The sequence below is a fragment of the Drosophila gunungcola genome, unplaced genomic scaffold (assembly GCF_025200985.1).
Source record: "Drosophila gunungcola strain Sukarami unplaced genomic scaffold, Dgunungcola_SK_2 000058F, whole genome shotgun sequence".
NCBI lineage: Eukaryota > Metazoa > Arthropoda > Insecta > Diptera > Drosophilidae > Drosophila > Drosophila gunungcola.
In genome coordinates, this window is record NW_026453221.1 from 181,379 (window position 1) to 191,057 (window position 9,679).

Genomic DNA, 9,679 nt, shown 5'->3' on the forward strand with positions numbered 1-9,679 from the left:
GCGCTGCAAATAAAATACAAAATTGTCCAATCGCATTTTTACTTACATATTACTCTCTGATCTACTTACATTTTATTCTCTGAGCGAAAATACATATTTACAGAGGCTTCATACTTACATATTTTTTCTCTGAGCGAGTATACATACTTACAGAGGCTTCATACTTACATATTTTTCTCTGAGCGAGTATACATATTTACAGAGGCTTCATACTTACATATTTTTCTCTGAGCGAAAATACATATTTACAGTGCAGCCTCTTACATATGGTTATTTGACCAAAATACATATATGAACATTTGATTTCAGCTATTCATGGGCGGAGGTGCAGAAAGGAACAGGGGCCTATGCATAAAATCAATATTGGTTTTTTCTTGTCTGGTTAATTAAAACATTCCAATTCCAACATTCCGGAAGAGCCCGAGTCCATAAAATCTCCGAAATACTATTTTTTTCTTGGGCGGAGGTGCAGAAAGAGACAGTGGGCTTATGCACAAAATCAATATTTGTTTTTCTTGTCTGGTTAATTGAAAATCCAATTCCATCATTCCGAAAAAGCCCTAATCCATAAAAACTCCGCAATACTATTTTTTTCAAACCGTTCCACACACCTCCAATTCCGCATTTTCATCCAAACTGAGTCCAAACAACTCAAGAACACCATTTTTCAAATAGCGCGTTCCATTACAATCGTTCCACACACCTACAATTCCGCATTTTTTTTCATCCAAACTGACACAAACATAGTGTGGCGAGATCCACAGCTATTCGCGTGCGTTTTTTGGTCTTAGTATGCCCGGTGGAGTCGATAAGAAAAAGGTATCTGCTTCCCCCTTGAGCAAAACCAAGTCCACGCTCTCGCCGCTGGCAGCCAAAAGCTCCAAGAGCCAACCAAGCATCGTGGTGAAGCCGGCTACGCCAAAAACTCCAAGTTCATTAAATCCAAACGCCAAACCCGCTACTTCCAGTTCAAGGGTGACTCGATCCATACAAAAAATGGCTTCAACTGCTTACGAGTTAGCGTTAAATAAGTTCATTGCGGTCTCAGAACGTCTAAGCGATCTCGAAAGCAGAATCAACACTCCTGGGAACGAAACTCCAAGCGTTTCCATGCTCCAAATCCGTCGAGAGCAAGTCCGAGTGTTATGGGACAAGGTGGAGAAAGAGTTCGACGTATGCTCAGAGTGCATTACGGCAGCAGGCGAGGATGCAGCGTCCACATTGCCCATTCTCAAGTCAAAGTATAACTACTGTTATACAGTGTATGAGAGATACGCCGCTCAGCTCACAGATATAATCCAACAGGGCACGGCTCCGCCAGCTCAAGCTCAAGCCCCTGCCCAGAACTATATATCCTCTGGCTGTCGGCTGCCTCCGTGCGACACAGAGGTTTTCTCAGGCGATTACCTACGCTGGCCCACTTTCCGGGACCTTTTTACAGCGATATATATAAATAATCCAAGGCTCACGCCTGTGGAAAAGCTGTTCCACTTAAACGCTAAAACGAGCGGTGACGCGCATGCCATAATTGAAAATTCCCCTCTCACCAACGATGGCTTTCGCTCAGCTTGGGATAACCTAACTGAGCGGTTCGACAACAAGCGATTGCTAGTAAATAGCCAGCTTAAAATCCTCTTCAACCTCCAGTCGATTTCGCAAGAATCTGGGGCAGCTCTAAAGGAACTGCAAACTACGATTCAAGGCTGTCTGAACGCCTTGGAACTGTCCGGAATCCTGATTACGGATTGGGACTGCATTCTTGTCTATATGTGTTCGTGAAAGCTCCCCAAGCTTACACTTTCCTTATGGGAGCAGTCCTTGCACGATAAAGCCGCAATTCCAAAATGGGTTGACCTGAACACCTTTCTCACTGAGCGCCATCGAACCCTCGAGGCCATAGATGACGTGCGACCTTCTGGGTCAAGTCATTCGCAGTCCAAAGCAACGAACGCTAACGGGTCTTTAAGCAGAATAAATTCTTATGAGACTAAGATAGTTCCGAAACCGAGACGTTGCGATCTGTGCTCAAGGGAAAGCCACCCTATACGCACTTGTCCACGTTTCCTCCAAATGACAGTAGACGAGCAGGCCGCCTATATCCGAAACAAGCAATTGTGCTTGAACTGCTTTGCCCGAAGGCACCAGCTTCGGGACTGCACAAGCACCCACAGCTGCTTCACCTGCCGCAGTGGCCACCATACGCTGCTGCACCGAAGCAACCCTTTTGCCAGCCCTCCAAGTCGGCCTGATGTTCCCATGTCACGACCAGCAACTTCGACAGAAGGCTCAGCCGCTTCCGATGACCAGTCGGGAGTGCAAGTCTGTTTTGCGTCAGGTGCAAGATCGGTTCTGCTGGGGACAGCCATCATAAATATTTGCCACCTGGGTTCCAATTTCCAGGCTCGTGCCCTTATCGACTCAGGATCAGAAGCAACATTTGTGACAGAGCGTCTGTTCAATCTTTTCAAATTACCCTTCCAAGTCGTCCAAGCCCAAGTCTTAGGCTTAAATCAGACAGTGTCCGCTCAGTCCAAGAAGCTCTGGCATTTTACAATCAGATCTCCAAGTAGGCCCGCTCTGCGGTTAGAGACGTCAGCCTATGTCCTTCCTCAACTGGCAGGGAATCTGCCTTCCTACCCAATTCCGCAAGACTTTCTTCGAAAGCTTCCCGATTCACCATTGGCGGATCCGAAGTTTTACGAGAGCGCACAGATAGATGTTCTGATAGGAGCCGACATTCTGCCTTCGGTTCTCCTAAATGGGGCAAAAACAAACATCTGTGGCTCCCTCCTTGTACAAGAAACAATTTTCGGGTGCTCACTGGGCCAGTATCCGCTTCCACCCAGAGTCAGATTGCCACCTTCTCTACGCAAATTTCCCAAGCGTACGACAATGGCTTAGATAAAATCCTCACCAAATTCTGGGAGGTGGAGAATCTACCAATAAAGTTGGTAAAGGAATCCGATTCCTCCGAACGACCACGAGAGATGCGAACGGCAGATACGTCGTAACCCTACCTTTTCGCGACCCGGAACATCCAGGGTCAGGGTTAGGGTACTCCAGGTCTTTTGCGTTATCTCAATTTTTGAGAAACGTGCAACGCTTAAAAAGAGACATTCCACTCAAGATACGATACGACTCAGTGATTCAAGAATATCTTGATCTGAACCATATGAGAGAGGTCTTTCCTACCCACGATTTCGCCAGCTACTACCTTCCCCATCATGCCGTACTTAAGCCTGAGAGCACTACTACAAAGCTGCGCGTAGTATTCAACGCATCCAGCCCTTCTGCGAATGGGGCCAGTTTAAATGATATCTTTCATGCTGACCCAGTCTTACAGTCCGACCTTACCATTCAAGTCCTAAAGTGGCGGTATTTTCAATACGTGTTTAGCGCCGATATTGAAAAGATGTATCGGCAGATCTGGGTTGATTCGAAGCACACGCCTTTCCAGCGGATATTGTTCCGTAATCCTGATGGGGACATCCGAGAGTTCGAGTTGAAAACGGTCACCTTTGGAGTCAATTGCGCTCCGTACCTGGCCATTCGCGTGCTTCAACAACTGGCAACTGACGTACAACACAGCCATCCTAAAGCGAGTGATTTCATTCGTCATTTTATGTATGTAGATGATGTCCTATCTGGCTCTAAAGAAGACGCTCGGCTCTCGATTCAAGACCTACAAAGTGCCCTCAACTCCGCTGGGTTTCCATTGAGAAAATGGACGTCCAATCATAAGGATATTTTGGCTCACATTCCGAGTGACCATCTCCTGCGCTCCGATTTTCTGGAGATCGATGCCGAAAGCACGGCAAAAACGCTCGGCGTCCGTTGGAAAGCCACATTTGATGAATATTTCTTTGTTCCGCCCGAATTATCCGATGAATCGTCCCTTACAAAACGCCAGGTTCTGTCACAAATTGCCAAATTGTTTGACCCTGCAGGGTGGCTCGCGCCCTTCGTAGTGCGTGCGAAAATCTTCATGCAGGAGATTTGGCTGCAGGCCCTGGGGTGGGACGACGAACTTCCAAGTGATCTGTGTCTGAGATGGCAAAGCTTTCTACAAAGCTATTCTGCCTTAAATCGAATCCGCATTCCAAGGTGGGTCTCCTTCCGACCAGAATTCAGAGTCGAGCATCCCGGTTTTTGTGACGCGTCTAAAACGGCATACGGTGCTGCGATCAATGTACGAGTGGAAGTGGGGCATACGACTATGGTGCACCTTCTCACTGCAAAGACGCGAGTTGCGCCGGTCAAAACGGTATCGCTTCCCAGATTAGAGCTTTGCGGGGCCTTGTTACTTGCTGAAATGGCAGCAAGTGTTCTTCCGAGTATGCCAATACTCACATCCGATCTCTTCTGCTGGACAGACTCCACCATTGTGCTCGCATGGTTAAACAAGCCAGCTTGCCAGTGGACTACTTTTGTTGCCAATAGGGTGACCAAGATTACCCAGTCTACAAAGGCCGAGAAGTGGTCGCATGTTCAATCCGAACACAATCCCGCAGACCTGGCCAGTAGAGGGGTAGCACTTCAGGAATTGGTCGACAATCCTATTTGGTGGCATGGTCCCGCATGGTTGCAAAAGCCACGCAGCCAATGGCCAAGTCAGGGCGACAATTCCCCAGCGACCGAGCTAGAGAAACGTCCCCTTAATTCCCACGTCGCAAGTTCGACAAAGCACTGCGGGTTCTCGCTTATGTCAATCGTTTCATCCAGCGATGCAAAAAACAAGCAACACCCTCTGATAAGCACCTGCTAGCTGCGGAAATTTCCGCCGCCGAACGACTACTTATTCTAAATACTCAGCGCAGAGACTTCTCCCATGATTATCACTGCTTAAGTGAAAAGCGCTCTGTGCCTTCGTCAAGTTCTATCCTGAGCATGAACCCGTTCATAGATCAACATGGTCTGATAAGAGCGTGCGGTCGCGTGACGGCCTCCGACAGCCTTCAATATGATGAACGGCATCCAGTTATCCTTCCATATAGCTGCCCACTTTCTCGCCTACTTGTCCAGTTCACTCATCGCATAACCCTCCATGGCGGCAACCAGTTGATGGTACGCCTCATTCGGTCAAGATACTGGATACCAAAACTAAAGAACTTAGTAAAGGCAATAGTAAACTCCTGCAAGGTATGCGTGATCCACAAGAAAAGGCTACAAACACAGTTGATGGGCACCTTGCCGAAAAACCGTGCGTCGTTCTCCCGACCATTTACGTACACGGGAATGGACTTCGCCGGCCCATTCGAAATTAAAAATTATACCGGAGAGCATGTCTCATAACAAAAGGATATGTGTTAGTGTTCGTTTGTTTTTCCACCAAGGCCATCCACTTAGAGCCTACCTCTGATGGGAGGCCTACCTCACATGGGAGGCCTATGGGAAGCTGGTGTTAAAGCTTTAAAGCACTGTTCTATAAGTCCACAGCCACTCGAAAATATACTTTCGAAGAGCTTTCGACGCTTCTGGCAAAAATTTAAGCTTGCCTAAATTCCAGGCCACTCTCCCCTATGTCCGAAGACCCTACCGAACTATTGGCCCTGACACCAGGTCATTTTCTTGTTGGAGGACCTCTTCTGTCTACCGTGGAACCAGAAGTCAAAGGGGACACCAGGTCTATGATCAACCGCTGGCAGCATCTAAAGGCTCTCCATCAGCAGTTTCGTATGCGATGGAAGGAAGAATACCTTAAAGAACTCCACAAGCGCAATAAGTGGCAGGCCCCCGCGAAGAATCTTCACGTCGGCGACATGGTTGTCATAAAGGACGAGAATTTGCCTTCCAACGAGTGGCGGCTCGGCAGAATTGACTCTGTCTTCCCAGGAGCCGATGGCAATGTCCGTGTAGTAGACATCCGCACGGCACGCGGGGTTGTCAAACGTCCAATAACCAAAGTCGTACTTTTGCCTGTGGAGCCTTCAAAACTTCCACAATAAATTGGCCCACATTTTTTAGTCCTAAGTTGTTATCCACAATTCCTAATATGATTTCCCTTTATTCACCTTCATTCATCCATGATCTAGATCAGAAAAATGGCTCCCCGAACACGCACCGAAGAACCCCTGGACGGCAGATGTACTCGAGGTATTAAATCCTACCGTTGTCGAGTCTGCAAGGGAGTCCATCCTCTACGGAAGTGTAGCAGGTTTCTGAAGCTGAGCGCTGAGAAGCGGCTTCGCGCAGTCTTGGTAAACAAGTATTGCTCGAACTGTCTTGCCCACGACCACTCGAAAGCTGACTGTCGTAGTGGAAAATGCAAGAAGTGTCAACGGAACCACCACACGCTGCTGCATATGCATGAGCGGTCTAATTCTGGGCAGCGTTCGCGCCGGCAAAATCCGCCAAATCGCCTGCGTCAAGGCAGCGCTCAGCCTCCCCTACACCAGCTCCGTCGCTTTCATCGCTGCTACAACGTCACAGCGTCAACGTCCTTCCGACTGCTTCGATGGTGAAGACCGGAAGCAAGACTTTCGAGACCGCAGCTTTAATCGACCCTTGCACACCAGTGAGCTGCATCGACGCTTCTCGGGCCGCCGCATTTCGGTTGCCAACGACCAGTGTTGGTGACGACAAGGTGTGCAACGCGACGATACAGTCCAAATGCGGGACGACCAAGATGGAGGTGTTGTTCAAAGTCAAGCCCAAGGTGGGCATTCGCACACCGACTCGGACACTCAACGACGCCGTCCGCACCAAATTTAAGAGCATACAGCTCGCGGATGAGCGGTTCTATCTTCCCGCCACAATTTCTGTCATTCTTGGGGCGGACGTGTATCCCAAGGTGATCCAGTCGGGGTTCCTGATGGTCGACGAATCATTTCCGGCGCCACCAACCTTAGAAGCCATCTTCTTTTGCAACGCTAGCGATTGCAAGGGGGGCGGAATGTTCAGGCCACGAAGGAGCACCCGGCTTTCCGCTCTCCCCATCTGCTCTCCGCTCTCACGCAGCTTCCCTTTTCCCCACCACGAAGTCTCCATGAAGTCTCCACTGCGCTCTGAAGAGCATTAAAATAAGTTAGAATAGGCAGTTCGATTTACATAGCGAATAAAAGTGGTTGCGCTCACACCCCTACCATCGAAACACCTACGACTCGTCATTTCAACTACAGGACCTGTGCACCTTTCAGGACCCTCCATAGGACTCGGCCACCCCTCTACGTTCAATCATAATTAACAAAAAGATTCATAGTCCAAAAACCCTACCCAAAAGAAATTTAATTCCAAATAAACAGGGCCAAATCCACTGGATAAGTTTCCGTTAAGCGCTACAGGCCATATCGAATTCAGGTACTGTTACGGTTACAATCAATATACTAATTTGATTACTGTTTCGGTTTTGGTAACAATTTTTTATTTCGGTTGCGGATACAGTACCGCAACCAACCAATAAATGAATTAAAATAAAATTTTTTTCGTTTTTCTTCTTTTCTTTTTAATGATATTAATACCCAAAAGAAATTTAATTCCAAATTTACTGTTTGATTACTGTTTCGGTTTTGGTAACAAATTTTTATTTCGGTTGAGGTTACAGTACCGCAACCAACCAATGAATGAATTAAAATTTTTCTTTCGTTTTTCTTCTTTTTATACCCCTGCAGAGGGTATTGCAGTTTCAGTCAGAAGTTTGCAACGCACTGAAGGAGACATTTCCGACCCTATAAAGTATATATTTTCTTGAACACCATCACTAGGCGAGTCAATCTAGCCATGTCCGTCTGTCCGTCCGTTTCTACGCAAACTAGTCTCTCAGTTTTAAAGCTATCTGCATGAAACTTTCCCAAAAGTTGTCTTTCTATTTCAGGTAGTATATAAGTCGGAACGAGCCGGATCGGACGACATTATAAAAATCGTTATCGAATCGAATAGACGCACTTTTGTGAAGCTCCGCTTTATCACCGAAAATACCTTAAACACGGCTTTAAAAAAACTAAAAACTGCTTACTACAGCAGCATAAATAAGAGTACAACACATAAAAATTCATTTTGCCCGGAATAAATCGGTTCTAAGCTACAAAAATCGCTTCCTATTAAATCCACAATTTTAAGTGCAACAACAAATCATTTAAGAAACAGTGCATAACATAATACAAGAGCACAGAGACAAAACACTCAACACATCAAACACTCAATCGAAAAACTCTCGTCACCAACACAACAAAACAAAATATGGTTTTGCCAAAGGGAAAACGCTTGAAAGAAACCTCTGGCTTTAAGCGCGGGCGCTCTTCTGACGCTGCCTATGACACTGCCTCACCAATGCTTATCGCGACAATGAATAGCCATTTTGATGAACAAGCCCAGCTGATCAAGTCTACAATCCATGAGGTCGAGGAGAGGATGCTTAAGGTGCTGCAGGAACGGCTCTTGGGTGTCGCAAAATCGCAAAATTCACTGGTTGACCCGCCAATTCTGATAAAATTGGAAACTACGATGGAAAAAGTTTCACTTCTTCGCGCACTGGCTGATTTCCGACGAACAACAAAACAGCAACTGAGCATACACCTGTTCGGCTTTGACTCGCCGGCCGCTCTCTATGTTAATGAGCAGCTCACGAGAGTTAATTTCCTTATATTTAAAGAAGCCATGCGTTTGAAGAAGCAGAAATCTCTTGCTGCTGTTTTAACGCGCCTTGGGATTGTGCACGTGAAGTGCAGTGGGGGAGAGGACATTTACATTATCCAGCAACTTGATGAGCTCTCAGCGATCACGGCTTCTGAGTCTGCTCTCGCCCTCTCTGGGTCCAGCGCACTGGTTGCCGAAGTTACCCCTCGTGCTGCCCAAAATAGCTTTCCTAAATAACATCTCTTATGCAGCTGATCTCTTTATTTTTATAGTTTTTAAGAGTAATTTAGGTTTTCTAGTGGTAATCTTTTTTCGTTGAAATCTAGCTTGTGCCTTCTCAATTCATATGTGCGTTTCCCAATTTACCTTATACCCCATTATTAATGCAGGTCAATACAAATAATGCAACAGCGAGCAGTCTGCTGAGAATTCTGTGTAAACAGAAAGTTGGTCTGAAGATTGTCCACATAAATGCTCAAAGCTTGGTCAGAAAAATTGAACTTTTTGTAGGATCAAATGTTGATATAGTGTTTGTTTCAGAAACATGGTTTGTAAGTGGCTACAGTGACGTCCATTTTGAATGTGATGGCTACGTGTTGCATAGGTCCGACAGATTAAAACACGCAGGTGGTGTGGCGATTTTTGTAAGCAACATATACATTTCGAAGCTTATTTAATCAAACCCGATCGAAGGTAGAGTTGAATATTTGTTTGTGGAAGTCGTAGATCCTAGTTTCAAGTCAAAAATGTTAATCTGTTGTATTTACAGACCCCATCGTAAGACCGAATATACGGATCTCTTAGAGTCCGTATCAGACATATCTGTGGCGTACGAAAACGTAATCCTGGCTGGAGATCTTAACAGCAACATGACTTGATATTTATGACATATGATTTTATTTCTGACAATTCAACACGATTTTTTAACTATAAAGACTATAAATCATTCAATTTCAATAACCTACTAACTGAATTTGACAATTATGACTGGACAAACATTTATGACTTGACTTCGCCACAGGAACAACTTCTATTATTTAACTCCAACATTCGACGGTTATTTGAACACTGTGTTTCAGTGAGAACAAAAACACAAAAACCTGCCGTA

The 9,679-nt window shown here is 46.0% G+C and overlaps 1 pseudogene; it reads left to right on the top strand.

Annotated features, from left to right (window-relative positions):
• The first annotated feature begins 792 nt into the window (after positions 1 to 792).
• LOC128264154 (uncharacterized) lies at positions 793 to 5,405 on the top strand (annotated as a pseudogene).
• The last annotated feature ends 4,274 nt before the right edge of the window (positions 5,406 to 9,679 follow it).